Consider the following 15160-nt stretch of genomic DNA (forward strand, 5'->3'; position numbering starts at 1 on the left):
CTCTAGAAAGAAATGTGAATGTTCAGAAGAAAGGTGGTTTGGAGGAGACATCATCAGTTCTATTTTTTTAAGGGGTGGCTGGTAGCACAGCAGACAGAGAGCAGGGCCTGGAGTCAGGAAGACTTGAGTTCAAATCTGGTCTCAGATGCTTATCAATTGTGTGACTCTGGCCAAGTCACCTAACATCTGTTTGCCTCAGTCTCCTTAACTATAAAATGAGTACTGAACCAGGTTCAATTTTGGATGCTTCTGAATAATTACCTCTTTGGCTGGTATCCTCTCCCAGGGTTTCCTCTGTTTGCCTCAGTCTCCTCAACTGTAAAATTAGGAATTAATCAGGTTCAATTTTTGAATACTTCTGAATAATTATCTCTTTGTTCATACCTCTTCTCAAGGTTTCACCTGGAGAACATCAAAATTTGGCTTTTGGGGCAGATAGGTGGCTAAGTGGATAGAACACTGGCCTTGGAGTCAGGAGGCCCTGAATTCAAATCTAGTCTCAGACACTTGATACTTATTGGGTGACCCTGGGCAAGTCACTTAATTCTGATTGCCTCCAGAAAAGTAAAAATTGGCTTTTATCTAGGTCTTTACAACAGATAGAAAGCGCCCTGAGTTCCCATGTAAGCATTCAGGTATGTATTGTTTGGTTTTTTTAAAACATTTTAAGAAGGTATTTTATTCTGAACTTAAATATCAAATAAAATGAGCTTATATATATAATAGAGGAGAGAAATAGGATCATACATGAATCACAAATCTCTATTATGCATAGCTTGCTTTTCTTTCAAAACATGTAATAAATTCAACGTGTAACTTTTAAAGTTATCCTGCTTATCTCTGTTCATTTCCTTCTGTTCTCTCTTGTGTGTACATAGAATGTTTCTGTAACTCTTTTCTTTCTTCTTTTTTGGGCTATCCTCTTCATTTCCCTCTTCCTCTCTGAAATAAAAAGAAAAAGGAAACCCTTATAGCAAATATACAAATTCCCATATGGGCTATGTCCCAAAATATGTCTTTTTGTAAATCCATCCCTTCTCCATCCAGAAAAGGACAGCACGCTTCCTTATTGGTCCTCTGGAATTCTGTTGGTCATTGCATTGATCAAAGTCCTCAAGTCTTTCAAAGTTGTTTTTCTTTGTAAAATTGTTCTTATTGTGTAAATTGTACATGCAAGATGGCGGCCCCCAAAGCTAATACGATGATAAGTTACAATGGGAGGGACATGACATACTGAAGGGGGAGACAGCCATGACGTACTATGGCCTCATCAGACTGTCTCTGAATTATGGGTCCAGTCTTGGAAGGTGACGTCCGTATTTTACAAAGGACATTGACAAGTTGGAGAAGTCCAGAACAGGGTACCCAGGACGTAGAAGAGCTTCAAGATCATGTCACAGGAGGGTCAGCTGAAGCAAGGGGGGAGACTTAGCTTAGAGAAGACTTAGGGGGAGAAAGAATGATGCCTTCAAGTGTTTGCAGGTGAGAGGTGACTAAGAAGTGACTTTTGTTGTGTGAAAGAGGATTTAGATTTGTTCTCATTGATCTCAGAAGGCAAAACTCAGGCGATGGTAGAGAAATAGCAGAGACATAAGCTCAAGGCAAAGAAAGCCTTCTTAACAACTAGAGGTTTCCAAAGATGGCCTAGGCTGCTGCAGGAGGCAGTGGGCTCCTCCATAGGGTAGAGAAGGTCTTCAAGTGAAGGCTGGATGACCACTTGTTGGAGGGGATTCTCAGTCACCGTGTATTGGGTAGGGTGTTGGACCTTTAGTCAGGAGAACTAAGGTTCCAATCCCACACTTTCAATCCCACTTACTACATGTGGGGCCTCTTTAGGCCTTGGGTAAACTCTTTAAGAGTATAAATTTTAGGGGGCAGGTAGGTGGCGCAGTGGATAGAGCACTGGCCCTAGATTCAGGAGGACCTGAGTTCAAATCCGACCTCAGACACTTGACACCTATTAGCTGTGTGACCCTGGGCAAGTCACTTAACCCCATTGCCTACCCCCCCAAAAAAAACATATATATAAATTTTAGCCAGGTTGCAATCTTAGTGCCTTCCCTCTGAGATTACCCCAATTTATTTTGTATTCATCTGGTTTGTACATAGTTGTTTGTGTGTTTTTCCCCCCATCGGGGGACTTTTTTAACCTTTCTTTATACACACACGCACACACACATACATATATGTGTGTATATGTGTATGTGTATGTATATGTGTGTGTATGCATATAACCTTTCTTTATATCCTCAAAGTTTTTAGCACAGTGCCTGGCACATAGTAGGTGCTTAATGAATACTTGTTGGCTGACCGATAGACAATTCTCCAGTGCTTTAAGGTTCCAAAGTGCTTTACACACAGCTCAGGTGATCATCAAAACAGCCCTGTGAGAGAGATACGATAGGTTTTGAAAGCTCCTTTTTACAGGCGAAGAAGCTGAGATTGAGAGATGTTCAGAGGCTTGCCCATAGCCAGTGTCAGAATCTGAATTCAAACCCGGATCTCTGCTGGCCAGAGATACAGACCCCTTTCCACTATATTGTGCTAAGTCTTAATACATTATCCAAGGTACAAAACTTAGAGAATGAGAGGTCTCTGCTCTCATGGGTAACAGGAAGAGAGTAGCAGCCACACATAAAACGTTAAGTGTAAGCTCTGTGACAGGGGCTCCTTCCTCATATGAAGAGCCCAGATACACTTTGAGTACCTCTTACAGTTTTCTTTCTCATATGCCCTTATTCCAGTAAAACCTGGGAATGTCTATATCTGGCATTCCCTGAAAGGTGGTCATCAGCTCATTAATTGAGCTTTTTGTTTTTTTAAACCATTATCCCAGTAACACCTGGTGGCAGCAGTGTATGGCATTGCCTTGAAGACTGACCTTTCCAGGCACTGAAACCAATAAGGTATAAAACGTAGACCAGATTTTAGATATACAGTAAAGACCGCGGAGGGGATTTGTTCCTGGATCGATAGCTAGTCCAAAAACAAACAAACAAACAAACAAACTCTCCCCTTTCCAGTGGGCCTTTGATTCTCTGTTACACAGCTCTCAAGACTTAGAGAACTGTCATGGATATGGGTCCCAGGGAGGGGTGGGGTCAAGGGGTTTTCCTCCGTGATAGTTTCTGCTCTTCCTATTTGGTCCTTGATACGGCTTCACTCATTTGTTTTCCAGCTAATTTCTCTAGATTTGGCCTTCATCACTCTGCAGTCATACACTTACTAGCTGTGTGACCCTGGGTAAGTCACTTCACCCAGTTTACCTCAGTTTCCTCATCTGTCAAATTAGCTGGAGAAAGAAATGGCAAACCACTCCAGTATCTCTGCCGAGAAAACCCCAAGTGGGGTCACAAAGAGTAGGACACAACTGAAAATGACTCTGCAGTCAGTTCACTGCTCTGGCTCCCTACCTCCCTGGCCTCTCTCCTCCCAGCCTTCCAGGGGCTCATTACCATGACTTTCCCATGCTTAGAGTGGACCACTCTCTTCTATAACCTCTTCTCTCCTCTAACAGTACCACCACCTTGGTGCAGGTCCTCATCACCTTCTGGCTTGCTTCAAGTCTCTCCTCCCTTTTGTGCATTTGCTTCTCATCTATCCAAGCCATGTTCCTAAAGCACAAGCCTGACCATGTCACTCTCCTAGTCAATCAGCTCCAGGAACAAATATAGAATCCTCAGCCTGGCATTCAAAGCCCTTCATAACCTGGCCCCTTCCATATGTTTTCAGAATTCTTACACCTTACTCCTTTCCATGTACTCTAACATCCAGTGATAAGATTGGCCTCCTTTGTTGTCGTTCAGTTGTTTTCAGTTGTGTCTGATTCTTTGTGACCCTTTTTATTAGGGGTTTTCTTGGCAAAGATATAGGAATGGTTTTTCTATTCCTTATCCAGTTCATTCTAAAGACGAGGAAACTGAGGCAAACAGGTTGAAGTGACTTACTCAAGGTCACACAGCTAGGAAGTATCTGAGGCTAGATTTGAACTCAGGTCTTCCTGGCTCCAGGCCCGGTGCTCTATCCACTGTGCCACCTAGCTGCCCCATTTTCACTAGGTGTCCCCTAAACCTGGAATATTCTGCTTCTTCATCTCTGCTTCCACGCTTCCCTGGCTTCCTTCAAGTCTCAGCTAAAGCCCCAGCTCAATGCAAGAAGTCTTTCCTACTCCTTCTGCATGTTAGTGTTTTCCCTCAGTGATTATCTCCAGTTTACTCTTTTTATTTATTTATTTATTTATTTATTTTTTGGGGCAATTGGGGTTAAGTGACTTGCCCAGAGTCACACAGCTAGTAATATTATGTGTCTGAGGCTAGATTTGAACTTAGGTCCTCTTGACCCCAAGGCCAGAGCTCTATCCACTGTGCCACCGTGCTGTCCCCCCTTTTTGTATTTTGTTTGTACACGGGTATCTGCATGTTGTCTCCCATTTTAGATTGTGAGCTCCTGAAGGGCTGGACTGTCTTTGCCTTTCTTTCATCCCTGGAGTTGAGCACAGTGTGTGGACCATAGCAGGTGCTTGATAAAGGCTTGTTGACTTGACTTCCCTAGCCCAGGACATTCTCCCTCCTTTCTCCATGAATGCAATGCCTGGCTCTCCACTCCATCCCCTGCCTTCATACTTGGAAACTTCAACATATTTGTTGATGTTCCTTCAAATTGTAACTTAGCGGGGCAGCTAGGTGGCGCAGTGGATAGAGCTCTGGCCTTGGAGTCAGGAGGACCTGAGTTCAAATTTGACCTCAGATCCTTGACACGTACTAGCTATGTGACGCTGGGCAAGTCACTTAACTCTGATTGCCTAAAAAAAAAAAAAGGGTTTACAAATTGTAACTTACCCCGTCCCTAGTCTACTAAGTTCTCATGATCCACTTCTCCATTTCACCTCAACTACACACCAGGATGGCCACCCTCATGGTCAGCCCCCGAAGTGTCCTCTTCCATGTTCAAGAAGACAATTTCCTTCATCTGATCCTAATCTTCTATCATTCCAGATCTTCCAAATCTCTTCTTGGCCTCCTCATCATAACCTCCAGTCCTTCCATCTTCGGCGTCTTCTCAGGCTATCACACTTGCCCCAGCTATGTATGTTCTTTCGGATCTGATGGAAGCTTTGGCCAGGGCAATCTTAGTGAACAAGGTCAACCTTATACTATTCTGCTATACTATACTAGTGGATCTACTACAAAGATGTCAGTCACCCTAAGCCCCTCTGTGCAGGGCTCAAGTGGACCCTTGCTGCAGGAAGGCTACCCTTCCCTAACCAAATTCTCTACCCTACTCACCACCACAGCTATTCCAAACCTTGTGTTCTCCCTCTCACAACATGCCCTGCCCCTACCCTCTCAGCTGAAGGCCTTACCTCAAACACTTCACGAAAAAAAATCAAGACCCCTCTTCTTCCCTTCTCTTCTCACACTCCATGATATCATCTCTCACTATCTCTTCACTCCCCTCTTGAATGAAGAAGGCCCTTCACCTTGCCAAGGTCAGCCACTCTATAGGTACTCCTGATCTCATCCCCTCCCACTTCCCCAGAAGCTGCCCCCACTATCATCCCCCCTTAGTCTAATCCTCAATCTCTCACTACTTGTTCCTTCCTTACACCTTTCTGTTTTTGTTGTATTTGCTTTTGTAATTATGTCTAGGGCTTAACAAAAGTGTCTGGTACAGAGTAAGTTCGTGAAATGTATTTGTTGATTGGGATTTCTTTCTAAGAGAGGTGGTCCACACGGGTTGTTTAAATGGTTTGGGGGTGGTATGGACGGATGTATCATGAGGCCTGGCCTGCTTCAGCAAAATAGAGGCAAGGGGGGGAGGGGAAGAGAGGAGAGGGGAAATATTCCCAAGAGTTTTTGAGGCTGGGAGCATTTTCCTCCAGTCTCTGATAAAGGTATGGGGCTAGATTTCTATCTATCTATTCCAATCAAATATGTTTGATCTAGGGATAGGACAGTTTCAGAACAAAAGCTGTTTCCCTGGTTGCTCTTAAGGGACAGGAATAGCCCTTAGCTCATATTCCCTGGCCTACGTCCTTCCTACTGAATGATGGCTATACAAAGGACAATCACAAATAGCAAATAAATCTATTTACCCAAGCAAAATGTGAAACAAAAATTGGGTTAATTCCACAGTTATTCTAGAAAGTGAATGAGTTCTTCAACTGGACCAAGAGAAAAGACCCAATCTCACCCAAGGAGGTCTCTTCTGGCAGTCTCTAGGGAGGCAAGCTGGAAATTAGAGACATGTCAATGAGCCAGCTTCCCTGACAGCATCTCTTTCCAATGCTGACCCTTGCACAGGTGCATAGCATCCCTTCTGCACTGTCTTCACTAGTGAGGAGTCATGTCTCCCTCTGGACATAGCATGCAGCCCAGGCCTGCCCCTCCCCTCTCCGCCTTGGGTGGGAGTCAGAGTATACCTGCTAACATGCCCATGTCTGTTTCATCATTAAAAAAACTCTTACTTAGGAAATAAGAGATACACACAAACATAAAATAAAGATCAGGAGTAGAATTTGTTAGGGGAAAAAAAGCAGGGGTAGTAATCATGATCTCAGACAAAGTTAAAGCTAAAATAGATTTAATCAAAAGAGAAAAATAGGAAACTATACTATATGTCAGCCACATTAATCAATATTGTTTTAGGCTATTTAAAATAACTAGACAGTATACTGTTGGAATCTTGTGGTACAGGAAGTAATGAGTTGGTAGACTTAGAAAAATATGGAAAGACTCAGACTTATGAAGGAAGAGGTTATCTACCCTCAGAGAAACAGAAGTTTCTTGATCTCATCCCCTCCCACTTCCCCAGAAGCTGCCCCCACTATCATCCCCCCTTAGTCTAATCCTCAATCTCTCACTACTTATTCCTTCCTTATACCTTAAGAACATATATAGCCAGGGCAAGTGTGATAGTATGGTCTTACATAACTGCATATGAATTTACGTGTCTGTATATGAGTATGATTATAGATATTTAAATATATGTATGTGTATGTAAGTATATGTGTATATGTATATATCTTTGTGTGTATATGTATATATATGTATGTATGTGTGTGTATATATATCTGTACTTAACTGTAGCCTTCTTAGAGGAGGAGGAGGAAGAAGGAGGAAAAAAAGAACCAAGTAAAAAGTACACAGTTCTTTTTCCCTCTATACTCCTCCACAGACTGAATTATCGTCTGTATGCAGATGACTCTCAGATCTACATATTTAGCCCTAGACTCTTTCCCAAGCTAGTCCCGCATCATCACCTGCCTATTGGACATTTCAAACTGTAAGTCTTGTAGGTATCTCAAACTCAACAGGTTCAAAACTGAACTCATTATCTCTCCCCAAAAACTCAGCCCTCTTTTTGAATTGGATGGAGCAGCTAGGTGGTGAAATAGATAGAGCACTGGCCCTGGGGTCAGGAGGGCCTGAGTTCAAATCTGGATTCAGACACTTAATGGCTGTGTGACCCTGGGTAAGTCACTTCACCCAGTTTGCCTCAGTTTCCTCATCTGTCAAATGAGCTGGAGAAGGAAATGCAAACCACTCCAGTATCTTTGCCAAGAAAACCCTAAATGGGGTCACAAAGAGTAGGACACAACTGAAAATGACTCTGCAGTCAGTTCACTGCTCTGGCTCCCTACCTCCCTGGCCTCTCTCCTCCCAGCCTTCCAGGGGCTCATTGCCATGACTTTCCCTTGCTTAGAGTGGACCACTCTCTTCTATAGCCTCTTCTCTCCTCTAACAGTACCACCACCTTGGTGCAGGTTCTCATCACCTCCTGGTTTGCTTCAAGTCTCTCCTCCCTTTTGTGCATTTTCTTCTCTTCTATCCCAAGTCATCTTCCTGAAGCACAAGCCTGACCATGTCACTCCCCTAGTCAGTCAGCTCCAGCGCTTGCCAATCACCTCCAGGAACATGATTGCGAATTTATCCCGTATATCTTGTTTGTACATAGGTGTTTGCCAAGTTGTACCTGCCTTTCCACCTTAGAGTGTGAACTTCTTGAGATCAGCAACTGTCTTTGTCTGTGTATCCCTAATGATGTCACTGTTCCTCTTCAAGAAGGAAGGGCAAACAACAAGCACAGCGCCTGGCACATAGTAGGACCTTAATAAAAGCTCGTTGACTTGACTTCTTTCCCCTCAATGTCTCTTGTATATGCCCCTTTCTCTCCAATAATGCAGCTATCACCCTAATTCAGGCCCTCATCCCCTCTTTCCTGGAATAGACTTTCAATGGGGCTCCCTGCCTCAAGCCTTTCCATTCTACAATTTATGCTCCACACGCCTGTCAAAGTGGATTGACTACAGTGTACGGTATGACCTCTTCACTCTCTACTCAATAAACAACAGTGGTTTCCTATAATCTCTAGGAACAAATATGGATGATGTCTTGATTCAACCATAAATTAGATTTAAGTGAGTCAAAGTTACTCAAAGGCATAAGTCTCATTCTTTTCCAGAGTCATTGGAGTCCAGTGGCAAGACTAAGTCAAGACGACTGGTGATGATTCGGGATGGAGTGGATGACCTTGGCATCTTTGACGTCTAACAAGTTCTAGGCATTCCATAGTGCTTAGCTGCCTTCATGGCCGCTGGACCAAATTGTTCTCATCTATCCATTCTGCTGGGGGAGGACTTCACATGCTTGGGGTAGATACCCCCTTAACTCACCAAAGGATCTGAGACCCTTCAGTTACCTTCAACCTGGTTTAGCCCGTCTGCTGAAATGGGTTTACTGCGATGTGGCTGCTGGGCATGCTACAGCTTCTTGGGGCCATAGGTCAGAGATGGGTGAATCAAGTGGACACCAAAGGTGGGTGAGCAGCCCTGAAAAGGGCTCAGCAGTCCTCATCCTAGAGATGCTAATCTTCCCTGAATGTACCCTACACCCTCTGTGGCTTTTTAAGGTACTTGCAAACTTGTCTCTTCCTATCTTTCCAGTTTTCTTACATATGCCCCGCATTAAATTAATCTTTGGACTCTGGCCTACTTGAATTTCCTCACAAACCAGGATTCCAATGCCTATCTCCCAGTCTGTACCCCGGCTATGGCCCCTCTTCTTCCCCACTGCCTCTCGGAATCCCTGGCTTCCTTCAAGAATCATTCCAAAGGCACCTTTTTTTCAGAATGCTCTTCCCGGTCCCCCAGCTACTACTGCCTTCCCCTCTAATGTACTGTGTATCTTTTGTGTATGTTTCTTGTATTAAACCTATTTCTGTACATGTTGTTTTCCCTCATCAGAATGTAAGCTCCTTGAGAAAAGGGAATGTTTTTTGTTTTTTGCTTTTTCGTTTTTCTGAGCAGTTGGTCAATAAACATTTATTAAGCACCTACTATGTGTCAGGCACTGTGCTAAGTGCTGGGGATACAAAGAAATATAAAAGACAGTCCCTGCTTTCAAGGAGCTCATAGTCTAATGAGGGAGGCAACATGCCAACAACTACGTACAAATAAGATAAATTGGAAATAATGAACAAAGGGAAGGCATTAAGGGAGATGGAGAAAGGCTTCCTACAGAAGGTAGGATTTTAGACAAGACTTAAAGGAACTCAAGAAAGCCAGGAGGCAGAAATTAGAAGGAAAAGAAATCCAGGTATGGGGGACAACCAGTAAAAAATGTCCAGAGAGTCAGATGAAAAAATGCTCTAGATCATTATTGATTAGAGAAATGCAAATTAAAACAACTCTAAGATACCATCTTACACTTGTCAGATTGGCTAAAATGATAGAAGGAAAACTCTTGGAGGGGATGTGGAGAAACTGGGACACTAATACACTGTTGGTAGCACTGTGAACTGATCTAACCATTTTGGAGGGCAATCTGGAATTATGCCCAAAGAGTTATAAAACTGTGTATACCCTTTGACCCAGAAATATCACTATTAGGTCTGTTTCCCAAGGTGATCAAGGAAAAAAGGAAAAGAACCTATATTTTCTAAAATATTTATAGCAACTTTCTTTGTGGTGGCAAAGAACTGGAAATTGAAGAGATGTCCATCAATTGGGTAATGGCTGAATAAGCTGTGGTATATGATTGTGTTGGAATGCTACTGTGTTATAAGAAATGATGAGCAGGTTGATTTTAGAAAAACATGGAAAGATTTGCATGAAATAATGAAGAGTGAAATGAATTAGAACCAAGAGAACATTGTATATAGTAACAGCAATTTTGTTTGAAGAGTAAATGTGAATGACTAAGCCAGGAGTAGGAGGAAACTGCAGCCTGGAGGCCACATGTGGCCCTCTATGTCCTCAAGTGTGGCTCTTTGACTGAATCCAAACTTCACAGAACAAATCCCTTTAATAAAAAGATTTGTTCTTCTGCCCAAAGGGCTATAGAACTGTGCATATCCTTTGACCCAGCAATACCACTTTTAGGTCTCTATCCCAAAGAGATCATAAAAATGAGAAAAGGACCCTCATGTACAAAAATATGTATAGCAGCTCTTTTTGTGGTGGCCAAGAATTGGAAATTGAGGGGATGCCCATCAGTTGGGGAGTGGCTGAACAAATTGTGGTATATGAATGTAATGGAATACCATTGTGCTATCAGAAATGATGAGCAAGCAGACTTCAGAAAAACCTGGAAAGACTTGTATGGACTGATGCTGGGTGAAATGAGCAGAAGCAGGAGAACATTGTATACAGTAACAGTCACATTTTGAGATGACTGACTTTGATAGACTTAGCTCTTCTCAGTAATGCAATGATCTAAGATAACACCAAAAGATTCATGATAGAAAATGATATCCACATCCAGAGAAAGAAGTTTGGAGTCTGAATGCAGATGGAAGCATACTATTTGCTCTCTTTTTTGTTGTTGTTTTGTTTTATTTCTTCTTTCTCATGGTTTCTCCCATTGATTTTAATTCTTCTTTACATCATGACTAATGTGAAAATATGTTTAATAGGAATGTATAAGTAGAGCCTATCAGATTGCATGCTGTTTTGGGGAGGAGGGAGGGAAAGGGGTGAGAAAATTGAAAACTCAATAGCTTATGGAAGTGAATGTTGAAAACTAAAAATAAATTTATTATTATTATTATTTTGGCTAGGAAATGGGGTTAAGTGACTTGCCCAGGGTCACACAGTAAGTGTCAAGTGTCTGAGGCTGAATTTTAACTCAGGTCCTCCTGACTCCAGGGCCCTTGCTCTATCCACTGTGCCACCTAGCTGCCCCTAAAAATAAATTAATTTAAAAAAAAAAAGATTTGTTCCGAAAAACATGGACTCAGTCAAAAAGCCACATCCAAGGACCTAGAAGACCACATGTGGCCTCGAGGCCCCAGGTTCCCGACCCCTGGACTAAGCTATTCTGAGTATTATAAACATTCAACTCAACTACAAAGGTGGGTACTATCCACTTCCAGAGAAAGAATTGATATATAGAACCATATGTTGTATAATTTGTGTAAAATCTGTGTCAAATATTGACCTCTAGTGCGGGGTTGGGAAGGAAGGAAGGAAACAGCTTGGTACTCAAATGTAACAAATAAAAAAGTAAAGTAAATGTTTTTTTAAATGTCCAGAGTGTCTCGTGGGAGATGCAAGGAGGCCAGTGTCACTGGATTGCAGAATACTTGGGGGTTGGGGTCTGCATGGAAGATTAGAAAGGTGGAACTGGGGGGGGCCTGGGAGTGGGGGTGAGCTATGCAGGGCTTTAAAAATCAGGGAGTTTTATATTTGACCCTGGAGGTAATGAGGAGCTACTGGAATTTTATTGCATAAATGAGTGACAAGGTCAGATCTATGCTTCAGAAAGGTCATTTCGAAGGCTGAGTGAAGGATGGCCTGTAATGGTGAAAGCTTTGTAACAGAAAGACCAATCAGCAGGTTACTGCAATAGTCTAGGTGCAATGTGATGGCCTACACCAAGGTAATGGCAGCTCAGAGGAGAGAAGGAGGCATATACATGAGATGTAATGCCATTTACATTGCTGTTTACAAAGGCAAAAAGTGACAGGCTTTGGCAACAGATTGAGTATGGGGTAGGTAAGAGTGAGAAGTTGAGAATGACACCTTGGTTGGGAGCTTGGGTGACTGGAAGGATGGGAGTATTTTCAACAGTAATAGGAAAGTTACGAAGAAGGGAGGGTTTAGAGGAAAAGATAGTAAGTTCAATTTTGGACATTGGGATGTTGAGGTTTAGAGGGTTAGGGGTGGTGGGACCCCAAAATCATGACATAGGGGTCCTGCCCGAATGAATTTGACCCAAGCCTTCTTTTAGCCAAAGACAAGGTTTATTAAAGATCTGCCATATTGACCAGACTCTTAAGGAATCTGAACATTTGTGAGCTATTGGCTAGATTACAAAAATCTGAGCATTTAGCTAGACTCTTAAAGAATCTGAGGCTCTTAATGGAGACAAGATGGACCACAGAAAGACTGTGGGAGGGATCTAGGGAGGATCTTGATGGGAGTGACTGGGAGGTCGAGAATGGGGTCTGGATAGGGTCAAGAGTGGGAAGTAGCCAGGGGACATTGGGAGATTAAAATAAACAATGGAGGGCTGGACTAGGGTAAGGGTAACAGAAAATTGGGTAATTGGGTGTAAGCCTTAATGAAAGACCAGTTGATGGGATTATAGTCTCAGGCAAAATCCAGATTTCTTTCTTTTTTTTTTTTTTTTGCCATTTGGGGAAGTCCAGGGTTTTTCCTTTCTGAGGTCCAGATCCCAAAGACATGGTATTTTCCTTTTAGGGGTTCAGATCCCATCTCCATCAGTGAGTTTAAACTCAAATGCATTTTAAGATGAATATGGGACATGCTATTCTGGATGTCCAATAGACAACTGGAGGTATGAGCCTGGAGGTCAGAAGAAAGGTTAAGGTTGGATAAGTAGATCTGAGAATCATCAGTACAGAGATAGATGATAACTAATTCCAAGGAAGTGGAGAGATCCCATGACAGAGCCCCGTGGGACATCCAGAGTTAGTGGGCATGAGACCTGGATGAACATCCAGCAAAGCAGACTGAGAAGGAACAGTAGAATAGCAAGAAGAGCAGTGTCATGAAAGCCTAGAGAGAAGAGTATGAAGGAGTATGTAACCTACAGTGTCAAAGGCTGCTGAGAGGTAGAGCAAAGTGAGGACTAAGAAAAAGCAATTAGATTTAGCAATTAAGAGATCACTGGTAACTTTGGAGAGAGCAGTTTAGGTAGAATGATGAGGTCAGGAACCAGACTGTAGAGTTAAGAAGAGAGGAAGAGGAAGCATTTATTACAGTCAACCTTCTCAAGGAGTTTAGCAACAAAACAGGGGAAACATAAAATGATAATGAATGGGGATGGATGGACCAAATGAGGGCTTTTTTTTTTTAAAGAAAGAGGAAAACATAGGCACGTTTGTAGGCACAAGGGAAGCAGCCAGTAGACAAAGAGGATGAAGATAATTGAGAGAATTAACATGATAAGAAGGGACAATCTGCTGGAAAAGACCAGATGGAATGGCGCCTAGTAAGCTAGTAAATAAATGCTTGTTGGCTAATTGACTGATGTCACTTTGGTTAAACTCATCTAATCTTAACCTTGTCACAAAAGAATTATGGACCAAAGACACTCCCTCCTTTCTGAACTTTGGTGAGAGTGGCTAAAGTAAGTAAAAGAATTAAGGAGTGCCCTTTCATTTATGTCCTAGCCAAAATGGTCATCCCACCACCTATCCCATGAAACCTCCTCTGAACATCCCCCCCCCACAAAAGCCATCTTTCTCAGAACCTCCACTTTCTACTTCTCTCACAGTGATTAGTATCATGTATGAATTGCCTTGATATCACCTTTCAGCCTTGCTCGAAACTACAGAAATTCCTTCAGTTAATCAGTCAATAAATATTTATTAAACGTTTACTGCATGCCAAGCACTTGGGTTACAAAGAAAGGCAAAAGACAGCGTCTGATCTCAAGGAACTCAGTCTAATGGTCCTTGCTTGACAAGGATCCTGGCTCATTCAAAGATGTAGGTTTGTGGAATACAGGAGTGAGGAGACAAAGCCTGTGTAATTCATAAATGGGATAACTGAGAACTGAGCAACACTCATCCGCACCTGCAGCCTAGCTGTCAGGCTGGCTATCTGTGGTCTGTGCATTGGTCTACTGTGTATGTGTGAGCATCCTGGGTCTGTGCATTTTGTGTGTACATGTGTGTTAGTGGGTTGTCTCCTCTATACGTGTACAAGTCTTGTTATTGGTTCTACGTCTGAATGTTATAGTATGCCAATGTGTGTAACCAGCCCAGAGCAGATTTGTGTAGTGGGTTGTAGCCTGTGTTTTATACCAACTCTCTGCGTGGTGTTGGGGTGTTGTGTGTCTTTATTTATATTGCAGTATTTTTGTTAGTGTATTTTGGAGAGTTGATTTTTCTGTGTTGAACTGTGTTGTGCACGTTGGAATGTTGTGTGTGTTGTATGCTAGTGTGTTGTGCTGGTTGGAGTGTTTAGTGTGTATTGTATGCTAGTATATGTATATGGTGGAGGGGGCTTTTGTATGTAATTAGCTAGCGTGCACGTGTTGGAATATTCTGTGTTGTCTGCTAGGGTGTATATGTTGGAGTGGGTTTTTGCAAGTTGTAAACTTGTGTGTGCGCTGGAGCAGGTTGTGTATGTTGGGCGGTTCGTTGTGTGTGCACCTACGGGAGTGGGTTTTGCAGGCTGCAAGCTAGTGTGTTGTGGACGTTGGAGCGTCGTGTGTGCATGCTGGACGGAGTTGCGCGCCTGGGTATCCTCCGGGTGCATCCAGGTGGGCCAACATCTAATGCCCTGCTCCTCCGGTCGGTGCCGCAGGGAATTGTCTGGAGGGGGAGGAGGGAGGAGGAAGGGAGCGCTCTCGCGGGAAGGCCCCAAATAGGGCCGCGGCCCCTTTAAGGCGCCAGCTCCCTGGCGGCGGCCGGAAGTGTAGAAGTCCGGACTGGCGGCGCTGGTGGCTGCGGCAGCGGCGGTTTCTGCGCATGCTCCGTCGGCCTCCCGAACTCGCCGCCCGCCGCCCGCCCGCCGAAGACGGTGAGGAAGAGGAGGGGGGAGGGGTGGGCGCGCGGGCTGCGGCGGGGGTGGGGGGCGGAGGCGGGAGCGGGGGCCACGCGGCGGGAGGGGGGGCGAGGCAAGCGCGGGGGGGGGGGGGGGGGGGGGGGGGGAGCGACGGGGCGACGCTGCCGTGGCCGCCGTGGC

The 15160-nt window shown here is 43.7% G+C and overlaps 1 protein-coding gene across 1 annotated transcript in view; it reads left to right on the forward strand.

The window, feature by feature from the left end:
* Positions 1-14930: 14930 nt before the first annotated feature.
* The window catches only part of GMEB1 (glucocorticoid modulatory element binding protein 1), a 41591-nt gene continuing 41361 nt past the window's right edge, over positions 14931-15160 (forward strand). The window contains exon 1 of the mRNA XM_027864686.1: positions 14931-14995. The gene's annotated coding sequence lies outside the window, so the exon portion shown is untranslated. The remainder of the gene's footprint in view (positions 14996-15160) is intronic.

This window comes from Vombatus ursinus, unplaced genomic scaffold (genome assembly GCF_900497805.2).
Source record: "Vombatus ursinus unplaced genomic scaffold, bare-nosed wombat genome assembly UNPS02014775.1, whole genome shotgun sequence".
Lineage (NCBI taxonomy): Eukaryota > Metazoa > Chordata > Mammalia > Diprotodontia > Vombatidae > Vombatus > Vombatus ursinus.